The 12,278-nt window shown below is 44.4% G+C and overlaps 1 long non-coding RNA gene across 1 annotated transcript in view; it reads left to right on the top strand.

Moving 5' to 3' along the window:
• LOC121280803 overlaps positions 1 to 12,278 on the top strand; it is a 62,339-nt gene that overhangs the window by 23,665 nt on the left and 26,396 nt on the right. The gene's annotated exons all lie outside the window — the stretch shown is intronic.

The raw sequence follows: 12,278 nt of genomic DNA on the forward strand, positions 1-12,278 counted from the left end.
TATTAACCACTAAAGCAAGAAAGGATAAAACACATGCATATATGGTCATACAGGTTAAAAGTAAGAATTTAGCTTAAAGTAAGTGAATAAAAAATACATACATATACATATAAAGGCATACGGAGCAGTCCTTGACTTGTAGGGAATAGGTGATTGAACGGTGCCGCTGTTGCGATTCAAGATTCAAGATTCAAAATTCCAGTAGAATTCGAGATTCGAGATTCAAGATTTGAGATTCCAGTAGAATTGACTTCGGGAGGCGAATAGTCGGTTTCGAGGTTCTTGTAGAGTTAAATTCGGTAGAGAGGGAGAGAGATTGGGTTGCCTGCAAAATGGCGATTTGCATGGGTACTGTGTGTGTTTGTTACTTCTGAGTAAAACTTGCAGCACTTGCTCTTTCTCAGAACACGCACCAACAGACAGACACCGAGGCAGCTTTTCAGCTCACTTTAAACCCTTCTTCGTATATTCCAAGTGGGAAGCGAATTCAGAAATCTGTGTGGATATTGCCCACAGGATTTCTTGATAAGGTGACACTCATCTCCCATAATGTCCCATTGTCTCTACCAGAGGGAGCAATTAGTTTCTGGATGTCTTTAGAAGTACCGCGTCTGGCAACAGGATGGGGTTTCATTACCTCTTAGGGAGTCACCCTGCAGCATTCCAGTTTGTGGCTTGTGTGCATTTTTTAAAAACTCAGGCCTTATTTTTAAAGTCCAATATTTCTGGACATGTTTTTTCCTTCATTATCATGACAGTTAAGGCATTTAGATTTCAACTTAACATATACTCCCCTACTTATGAAAAGGACATAACAATATTTTCTGACAATATATTTAAATAACTTTAGTTTTCTTCTGTATTACTTACTTCCATCAACCAGCACATCCCAATCTCCCTTTCTGAAACCTTTCTTTATACCTGAAAATTGAGCCTGTTCTTATAGCAGGTACTAATTTGGCTGCAGCAGTAATTTTCGCAACCAAATGAAATCTGATGATACAATGACTATTGCTATGAATTGTGGGGTTGTTAGGACATGGAATGTTCCCACCAGAAACAGTGGCAGGAATAGAATCCATCATACATTTCATATCTGAAATAAAAAAATAGAGGAGTATAGGGAATAGGACGATGTGGATTTTTCTTTCTGAGAGCTGTGCAGTTATAATGATAGGTCAAGTGGTTTTCTTCTATGCTGTGAAATTCTACGGTTCCCACATGGAAATTGGATACCATCTCAGGAGAACTGCTCCTGGTTAAATCCATTACTTCCCAACATGTTGGGTAAGGAAGAAATTCTTGCCTGCATCTACAATGATCTTTTCCCTACTATCCTATCTATTAAATAAGGCAACATGCACTAATTTTAAAAATTCATTCACGGAATGTGGGCGCAGCTGGTTAGGTCAGCATTTAGTGCCCATCCCAAATTGCCCTTGAGAAGGTGGTGGTGAGCTACCTTCTTGAACCACTGCAGTTCCTGTGGTATAGGTACACCCAGTGCTGTTAGGGAGGGAGTTCCAGGATTTTGACCCAGTGACATTGAAGGAACGGCGATATATTTCCAAGTCAGGATGGTGAGTAGCTTGGAGAGGAACTTCCAGGTGGTGGTGTTCCCATGTATCTGCTGCCCCTGTCCTTCTAGATGGTAGCGGTTGTGGGTTTGGAAGGTGCTGCCTAAGGAGCCTTGGTGAGTTTCTGCAGTGCATCTTGTAGATGGTACACATTGCTGTCACTGTTTGTCGCTGGTGCAGGGAGTGAATGTTTGTTGATGGGGTGCCAATCAAGCAGGCTGCTTTGTCCTGGATAGTGTCAAGCTTCTTCAGTGTTGTCGGAGCTGCATTCATCCAGGCAAGTGGGGAGTATTCAATCACACTCCTGACTTGTGCCTTGTAGATGGTGGACAGGCTTTGGTGAGTCAGGAGTGAGTTGCTTGCTGCAAAATTTGCAGCCTCTGACCTACTCTTGTAGCCACAGTACTTATGTGTTTTTGTTTTAGGTATTTAGCCTTTTTGTTTTAGTTATTGTGGTTGTGCTTCAGATAGGCTAAATGAACTGATTGACAAAACTTCTGGGGTCTAAAGAAACCTCTATATTCCCAGAGAATTTGGCTTTACATGATTCAAGTCTTAATAAGTCTTGATCCTTACAAAATATTTGTCAGGTTGGGAAGCCTAAAGTGGTCGCGGCCCTGGTGCTGAGATTCTATTATATAGACCATTACCTGATTCACTCCTGCTTGCGATAACACAAAGGAAGAAAGGACATTAATCGAAAAGCAGAATACATTGTTCTTTCTGAGGGAATGCAGGCTTGAAGTGGACTGACTTGGCCTCACCTCAGGGCTAGGGTGAGGGATTTACCTGCCGAATGGGCTTCTCTCTCCCAGTGAGCTGGTGGCGCACCCCTGTATGCCACATCATATTGCGAGGGCGGCTGCCCCTTGAATACTTCCAGTAGCTAACTGCATTGCAATGCCAGTTGGTGCTCTTCGGGTGGAGGCCGCTGTCAGGATCTGCTCATTCCTGAAGGAGCTGGCCCATTTCCTGGAAAAAAGCGGGTCTCACACACACACACAAACCCACACACACATGCATACTCACTCCCACACACACAATCTCACTCACTCCCACACATACTCACACTCTTTCTCTCTCACTCTCACGCACACTCGTTCCCTCACTCCCATACATGCACACTCTCTCTTTCGCACACTCACTCACTCACACACATGCACTCTCTTTCACGCTCACTTTCACTCCCACATACTCTCTCGCTCACTCCACACATTCACTCCCTCTCACTCCCACACACTCACTGTCTCTCACTCCCACAAACTCACTCTCTCTCATTAGCTCCCATATACTTACTCTGTCTCTCTCACTCCCACACTCTTTCTCACACTCCCACACAGTTACTCTCTCTCACTAGCTCCCACACACTCACTCCCTCTCTCACACTCCCACACATGCACTCTCTCTCACTCCCACACACACACTCTCTCACTCCCACACATGCATTCTCTCTCACTAGCTCTCACAAACTCACGCTCTTTATCTCACTCCTACGCACTCACTCTGTCTCACTTCCACACACTCAGTCTCTCTCTCACTTACATATTTACTCTCTCTGTCTCACTCCCACACACTCAGTCTCTCTCACACTCCCACACACACATTCATTCTCTCTCACTCGCACAAAGTCACTCTCTCTCTCACTCCCATACACTCACACTCTCACTCCCACACATTCACTCTCTCTCACACTCCCACACACGCACTCATTCTCTCTCACTCCATATACTCACACTCTCTCTCTCACTCCCACACTCTCTGTCACTCCCAAACACTCACTCTCTCTCACTCTCACACTCACTCTGACATATTCACTCTCCCTGTCTCACTCCCACACACTCACTCTCTCTCTCACTCCCACACACTCACTCTCTCACTCCCACACACGCACACACACACACACACTCTCACTCCCACACACGCACTCTCTCTCACTAGCTCTCTCACACACACTCTCTCTCACACTCCCACACACACATTCTCTCACTCCCACACACACACTCTCTCTCACTAGCTCCCACACTTACTCTCTCTCACTCCCACACATACACTCGCTCACTCCCACACACTCACTCTCTCACTAGCTCCCACACACTCACTCTCTTTTTCTCACTCCTACGCACTCACTCTCTCTCTCTCACTCCCACACACTCACTCTCTCTCTCACTCCCACACTCACTCTCTCACACTCCCACACACTCACTCTTTCACACTCCCACACACTCACTCTCATACCCTCATACTCTCTCTCCCACACACTCACTCTCTCTCTCACTCCCATACCCTCATACTCTCTCTCTTACACACTCACTCTCTCTCACTCTCCCACACTCACTCTCTCTCACTCCCACACACACACTTGCTCACTCCCACACACTCACTTTCTCACTAGCTCCCACACACTCACTCTTTTTCTCACTCCTACGCACTCACTTTCTCTCTCACTCCCACACACTTAGTCTCTCTCTCTCACTCTTACATATTCACTCTCTCTCTCACTCCACACACTCACTCTCTCACACTCCCACACACTCACAGTATGTCTCTCACTCCCAAACTCACTCTCTCTCACACTCCCACACACGCACTCACTCTCTCTCTCACTCCCACACACACTCTCCCTCACGAGCTCCCACACCCACTCTCTCTCACACTCCCACATACACATTCTCTCACACTCCCACACATGCAGTCTCTCTCACTAGCTCCCATACACTTATTCTCCCTCTCACTCCCACACACACTCGCTCACTCCCACACACTCACTATCTTTATCTGACTCCCACATACTCACTCGCACATATTCACTCTCCCTGTCTCACTCTCACACGCTCACTCTCTCTGACTCACTCCCACACACTCACTCTCACACACTCACTCTCTCTAATTCCCACACACTCACTCTGTCACTCTCACGTATTCACTCTCTCTCTCTCTCACTCCCACACACTCACTCTCTCTCTCTCTCTCTCACTCCCACACACTCACTCTCTCATTACCACGCACTCACTTTCTCTCTTAATCCCACACACTCACTCTCTCTCACACACACATGGCAGTCAACCTCTTCCTCCCATGTTCCCCTCTCCACTGACCTGGGGCTCTGCCCTGCAATGTCTTACTCCCAGGCCTCGCAGCCAGCCTCTCCTCCCCAGGGCCCTGGGCCTCCACTACCCCACACTCTGCTACCAGGCCCTCTTAGGAGATGGCAGTGCACTATTCCAATGTGCTCCAGCAACACTCTACGCCTGATATTTGGCAAAATAACCCTCAGGCAGAAAACAGAAATATCCCATTTTACAGTGCATAAGGCAAGGGCAACATTATAGCCCCGTTACGCTGCATACTTTCACATTGTTTTGAAGTGGTTTTGCTTTCTCATTGATCTGTAAGTTGAGTGTGAAACTGTCAAACTGACAATCAATTTTAACAAACAGCAGGGTTCCACCTGCAAGAGGTCGTTTTCTCTATATTGGGCTCACATTGCCTTCAGTACAGATGCAGAGTGAAGTTTATAAAGATTCTAGGCACTCCTTTTTAACGTTTTAGTTGGTACAAATATGGCTGCTTTAACCATGTGACCTATACATGTCCAAAGACCTTTTGCAAATAAGGTAGTGGGTTGGGCCGATACACATGCTGTGTTGTGGCCTTTCACACTTTGAGTGTTTTGAGATGAGGGACCATAATAATGAGTACTCTCTCTCTCTTGCTCTACAAATGAGACTCATTTCATATTCATCTAACATTAGCTTCATTAACAAATAATTTGTTTTAATCAATCTGAAGGATATTAGTGCTAGCAAATGACAGGGTCAGTATCAGGCACTTCCATGTCAGGTGTATTACAGCTGGATGTTAAGGCAAATTCCTCTGCTTGGATCCAGCAACATGCCTCAGCCCTAACCTCAGAAAAGCACAGCTTTATCTGTTTGGAGAAATGCCAATAGGCACTGTTGCCTACTGCGTACTTTGGCTTGCCATAGTCATGTGATCTCTGATTTATTTCTTTGTGATTTAAGGATTCAGACAGAAGCCATTTTACCCACCATATGGAACATGGTGTCAGGAGTGTGCAACTGAATTTGAGTGTATTTTGATAGCTGTAAGACAACCAGCCAGCTACCATTAGAAACAGCAGAGAATAATTAAAACTTCAGTCTGTACCTTTGCACAGGACGTTGACTGCTGGGTGAGTCAGTATGGCTTTGAACATTTAAATACCAGCTCCTATGGAGATGAAGGTAGATTTGAGAATGAATTGGAAATTCTTCCAGTCTCAATGGCAGAACTATGAAATCGTCACAGGGTTAAACAAGAAACCTGAACAAATAAGAGAAGCAATTCTGTTATTAGTGCTGGGGAAAGAGTGCTACAAGCTGTATTGCACTCTAGACCTCACTGAAGAGTGGACAAGCCAGTTTTGTGAAGTTTTGGAGGTTCTGGAGGGTTTTTGAACCGTCTGCCATTGTTATTTATGAACATCATGTGTTCAACACCAGAGCTCGGGAAGAGGGGGAGAATATTGGTCTGTATGTGACTGCACTGAGGTGTCTAGATGAATCTTGTGAGTTTGAACAACTGAAGGATCTGATCAGAGATAGGAATATCTTAGGAACAAGAGATCCTGCCATGAGAGCATGTCTACTGAGAGAAGAGAAACTTACTCTCAAGAAAGCTACAGGCATATGCAAAATCTCTGAAGTGGTCAATCCTCAGCTGAAGAGTAGTATTGGGAGATAAAAACAAAAATATATTTCAACTCTTTCTTGGACTCGAACTCAAGTTCTGTCGAAGGGTCATGAGGACTCGAAACATCAACTCTTTTCTTCTCCGCCGATGCTGCCAGACCTGCTGAGTTTTTCCAGGTAATTCTGTTTTTGAGTAGTATTGGGAGAACTGATGAGGCTTTTCACTCTGCTGGTAGGCAGTTCAGGCCTTCCAAGCACAAGACAATGGAGAAAAGGAATAGCTATTTATAGAAGGGCCAGCAGAAAGTTCAATGTCAGAGTACAGGATGTAAATATTGTGGAGGACAGCACACAAGGAAAGGAAGCATGTCCAGCATAGGAAAAGCAGTGTTCTAACTGCAAGAAGCTGAATCACTTTGCACGCAAGTGTTTTGCTGGAAAGAAGAAAAGCAAGCCTATAAAGATATTTGCTGGAACGATGTCGGACGATGATTCTGACAAATCACTGTACACTCTAAAACAGGTTGGTGCCCTCAAGTCTCAAGGTAAAAAATCGCATCAAGTTAATATGAAGTGTCAGATAGACATTGGTATTACGTGCAACATCAAGAGCTTTACAGACGTGTGTGATTTGCTAAAGATGGTGACCCGAAAATGAAGCATCAAAGGTAAAGTTGAGGCTATATGATGGAACAATGCTCACCCCAAGAGGACAAACCAAGCTGAGAGTCCAATGCACTAGGAAGAAAAAAGATCTGCAGTTCCAGATAGGAGACATGAAACAAAATCCCCTCATCTCACTTGAAACAAGTCAAAACCTTGGATTGGTAACCCTCCATGTACCAGAAGAGGTTAGCTGTGTTGATGGACTACTGGGGATCGAGAGACCCTTGGACACTTATAGACAAATGCAGGCTGATAGGCCCATAGAGCAGAATTTATTATCCTCCCCCAAGGCGATTTTGGTGGAAACGGGCATTTAATGTGGCGAGGGGTTGAGCGGGGAGGCTGGTGGGGATCACGTCATCTGCCACCTTCCTGCCTCTGCCCCGATTAAGTTCGGGGTGGGAAGGCTGGTGAATGACTTTCCTACCCTGATGCTAATTGAAGCCCTAATGCCCATTAAAGGGCCTAAGAGGCGGATGGCGGACTTGCCATACAGGAAGCCTGAAAAGCAAACACTACTGGGGTTGACTAAAGGCCTCTGGTCCCTCGTTGTCAGGCACTTGGTGCCTGATCGAAGAACAAGGCAGTGGAAAGGGGCCATCCAGCTGAGATCCACACCCCTGCCCTTGCTGCTGACCACAATGCCCCCTTCACTGCGACCCCCACTCCACAAACCCCAACACTCCATCTCTCACTGTAATAGAGATGGGTAAAGACAAAGCCGCAAAGGGATTCAACTTTAGATTTGTGGAGTTGGGGGACTGGCATGACAAGTGACAAAGGCATGGATAAGGGTTTCAGTACTGAATAGGTTGAGTCAGTGGTAAAGGTGAGAAGAAGTCCAAGTAGGTGGATTTTATGGCAGCAAATGTATCACATCTGAAGCTGAGCTCAGGGTCAAATTGGATGCTGAAAACCTGAGATAATGTCCAGGAAGGGGAATGGAATCAGCACAGGAGCCAGAAACAATAGCCTGGGCTCCCCAGTGTTTAAATGAAGGAAGCTGCATCTCATCTAGGACTAATATCAGAGCAGCACTCTGACAACTTAAGAGCAGTGAGAGGTGGTGAAGAATTAGAGTCAGGTCATCAGTGTACTAAGGGAAGTTGTAGATGATATCACTAAGCAATAATTTGCAGATGAGAAACAGGCCTGTGATAGCTCCTTGGAGTGAAATGGAGTAACAATGGGCTTGGCCCTCAGCGATCCTGGGCATCTGGTGGGTATATTACCGGCAGCAGCCACTGCCTCTGCAATGCCAAGCAATGCACAGCTGCCAGTCTCGGGACAGCAGCTCTCGGGGTTAAGATTTCCTTCCCCCAGATGTCCTTAATCCTGGGGTAGGTCTGCTGCTGCCCAGTTGATTGCCTGATTGGCACTCTGTTCAGCTGGCCTTCCTGAAAGTAGGCGATGGGAGGATCTCGCTGCCTCTCCAGCCGGTGGGCAAGACCCCAGTTGCCTACATTAAATTCTTTCTATAGATGCTGATAGAGCCACAGACGCAGGTCAAAGCACCAATGCAGATAGTGATAATCATTCCCAGAGCATCTCCTGCAATGACTTCTCTTCTCACCCCTATATTGTTACTCCATTTCACTCCAAGGAGCTATCACAGGCCTTACTCTTTCTCATCTACAAATTATTGCTTAGCTATGTCATCTACAGCTTCCCTTAGTACACTGATGACCTGACTCTAATTCTCCACCACCTCTCACTGCCCTTGAGTTGTCAGAGTGCTGCGCTGACATTAGTCCCAAATGAGATGCAGCTTCCTTCATTTAAACACTGGGAAGCCTAGGCTATTGTTTCTGGCTCCTGTGCTAATTCCATTCCTCTTCCTGGACATTGTCTCAGGTTTTCAGCATCCAATTCAACCCTGAGCTCAGCTTCAGATGTGATACACTCGCTGTCATAAAATCCATCTCCTTGGACGTCTGCTCACCTTTACCAACTGCCTCAGCCTATTCAGTGCTGAAACCCTTATCCATGCCTTTGTTACTAGTCATGCCAGTCCCCCAACTCCACAAATCTAAAAGTAAATCCCTTTGTGGCCTTGTCTTTACCCATCTCCATTACATACTCCAACTCCATAAGCCCCCCAACCTCTGAACTCTCTGTTCTTCCAAATCTGTTTTATGAGCTTCCCCCACTTCACTTAATTCTCTCTTGCTCTATCATTTGCAATTGTGCCTTCAGCCATATAGGGCCCTATTCTGGAATTCCCTACCTGAACCTAACCTCTCCAATTTGGCTAAGGTTTTGGTCACCCTTGCTAATATCTACCCTTTAGTTTGACAATCATTTATTTTTAATTCTGTCTCTATGAAGTACCTTGCTATATATTTCTACATTAAAGGCACAATATAAAAGCAAATTGTTGTAATCCAGGTTGATAGTTCTGTGGACTACAGAGAGAACATTGAATTGTTGCAGATGCTGTCTATAGGAAGAGATCTTATACCAATACTCCTTGTGTATGTTCAGGTGAACATAAAAGACCCTAGGGCATTTTTCTTTTCAAAGAAAAGTTGGGAATTCTTCCTGTGTCCTGGCCAACATCCATCCCCCAATCAAACCAAATAAAATGGTCCTTCATCACATTGTTGTGTATGAGAGCTAGTTATGTCTTAATTGCTGCAAATGCCGACAGCAGTGACTGTAATTCAAAAGCAATTTGTTTGCTGCGAAACACTTTGGACATCCAGAGGATGTGAAACTTGCCGTATAAATGCAAGTTCCTGCTTTTCAATGCTCAAAGCACCAGAATATATCTATGGAGCTATCCGGTCTGCAAAGACCATCTCACATTTGCCATGACCTTCAGATGTCACAAGTCATTAACCATAGATAATACCTTCATTACTTCTTTTGGAAGCGCCTCAATCACTGCGTACAGAATGAATTATTTTTGACACAGTCGCCTCTTTTATATAAGCAATCATGGCAGCCATTTTGTGAACAGCAAGATCCCAATAACTGAGATGAAGGACGAGTTAATCTGCTTTTGAAGGCATTAGGGAAGCAATAGCCTGGGTTGTGGGCACTTTCTCTGAAACAGCTTAACTTGCATTAATAATTGTATTCAGAAACTGTTTCCAAGAAGGATAGCTGAACAGGGTGTGCTGTTCATAATGCCATTTATATGAGGTAACAGCAGCGCCTCAGGTTCTTATGTAATCATTCAGGTTTAGCACAGACTTGTTCCAGTATCTCTATTTACTGTGCTTGCTGAAGAAAGATGCTTATTATTCACAGTTTTAACTCTGAGAGTACCCATCTCCCTTCCTCCTCCTCCCCAAACCACCAGAGAGATGGGCTCTAACAGTTTCCTCCTCTGCAAAAAAGCCACAGGGCAATTTTACAATTAAGTGTTATGGACAGAAGACTTACAGCTTGGGAAAGTGTAGACATGCTGTTCACCATTTTCTGTCCTTGCCAATCACATAAACAAGACCCATTGATTGACAATCTTCATTAGGCATGATCTTGGTCTTTGATGCAATTGTATGTATCTGTATAAAACAAGTCAACATAATCTTAAAATTAGGGCCTGTCCATTCAAGAATGAAAGCAGGAAGAACATTTTCACATAAGGGATAGTAGATTAAATTTAATTAATTAAAAATGGCCCAGGACACTGAATGGCCTACTCCTATTTCTATTGTTCCTATGTGAACACATCATGTGTGTGTGTGTGTGTGTGTGTGTACACGTACCTGTGAGTATGCATGCATGTCTGTTGGTATCTGTTTCTGCATGCCTATGTATGTTGATGTCCATATGTGCACATATGTGTAGTGCATCCATGCATGCTGGTGTGTGTACATGCTTTATTAAATGCCCATGTCCTTTAGCACCCAAACACAACAGGTAAGATGACTTGTGAGGGTCTTCAGTAGGTGAAAGGAAGTGGTTGTAACTCCATTGTGCCACTTGATCTTGAAGGAAATGTTTTTAAACACCACACTGCCTTTTCACTGAGATATACTGGAACTGGAACACAACAGGAATTTTATCTGTTGAAAGCTTTAGTAGGCCAGACTTATTAGCTATCTTAGCCAAACATCTAAGCTTCCAGAAATTTATTCTTCTGGCGCTGAGATTGGGCTTACACCTACTAGGAAGGAGTTTTCAACAGCTTGTTATTATTTTGAGTAATTCAGCAAAATTGCTCAGCCTGGCGCTATTTGCAACCACAGCGTTAAACTGCCAATTCCTCGTTCAAAAAAAATTGCATGTCAATCAATACCCCCAAAATACATAAAAGACAGCTTATGATGCTATTACTGCAATGCTACCTGTCTTGACAGAACATTGGGTAACTGGTACCTAGCTGTCAGCAATATTGTGGTGTAATATTGTGGTGTACTGAAGTCACCAAGCGTTACAGCATTGAGATATGGTTCAATATGTTAAGAACATTACTCGATATGATATTAAGATATGTAGAGCAGAAAGTTCCAGGTTCAATCCTGTGACTGTGCTTAGTTGGCTGATTCTAGCCTGGACAACTTTAGGAGCATGGCAGCTGGCCTTCCAATCTTGTGGCCTGGTAATGAATATCAGGGAAGGTTTCTATTCATGACTATTATCCAGTGATACCTGCTGGAAAAATCATGTGTGTGGATATCAGGTCAACACAAAGGCCAAGAGTTTCTGCTTTCAGTGATTTAGGTGCACTGTGCTCAAAATTGTGCTAGTTTTCGGTAGTTTTTTATGTGCAAGTTTCCATTCAAACTCATTTGCATATCAAAAATGACCTGTTGGTTGACATAGTGAAGAGTTTCCCGCCTCATGAAAGCATAGTCCCAGCATGATGAGCAGTTTGGAAAACAATGTCCTGATCCATCATTAGAGGGCCTGAATGGTCCATCTCTTGCAATTCCAAAGCCATGTTTTTCTCTGCAATTGAATTAATCATCTGCCGCACAGTCATACTGTAGCTCTGGTAGGTTCACATTTCTGAGCATTCACCCCGTCATCACAAACAATGAGTTCAGAGAAGATGACACCAATAATCTATTCAGGGATGCAGAGTGGCAAGACAGTCAAGGCATTTGAACCTCATTTGGGTAGTTATCAACATATTTTAACAAATGGACTTAGTTTGCTCAAGCTAGTTTCTCATGTGCGTGATCTTCCTATAGAAAGTCCATTGTCAACTACCTCTAGACACCATGAACATTCCCTCCCCCACCCCTCAAAAAAGGCTTCAGATGGTTTGTTTTTCTCCCATTACCCCCATACTCTGAAGGCACTGACTCTTGTTGGAGTAGGTTTGCAAATTTGTCAGCACCTCACCTGATTGGCCATTCTTCACTCTTAGTCTTTGACTGTACAACCG

The sequence above is a fragment of the Carcharodon carcharias genome, chromosome 8 (genome assembly GCF_017639515.1).
Source record: "Carcharodon carcharias isolate sCarCar2 chromosome 8, sCarCar2.pri, whole genome shotgun sequence".
NCBI lineage: Eukaryota > Metazoa > Chordata > Chondrichthyes > Lamniformes > Lamnidae > Carcharodon > Carcharodon carcharias.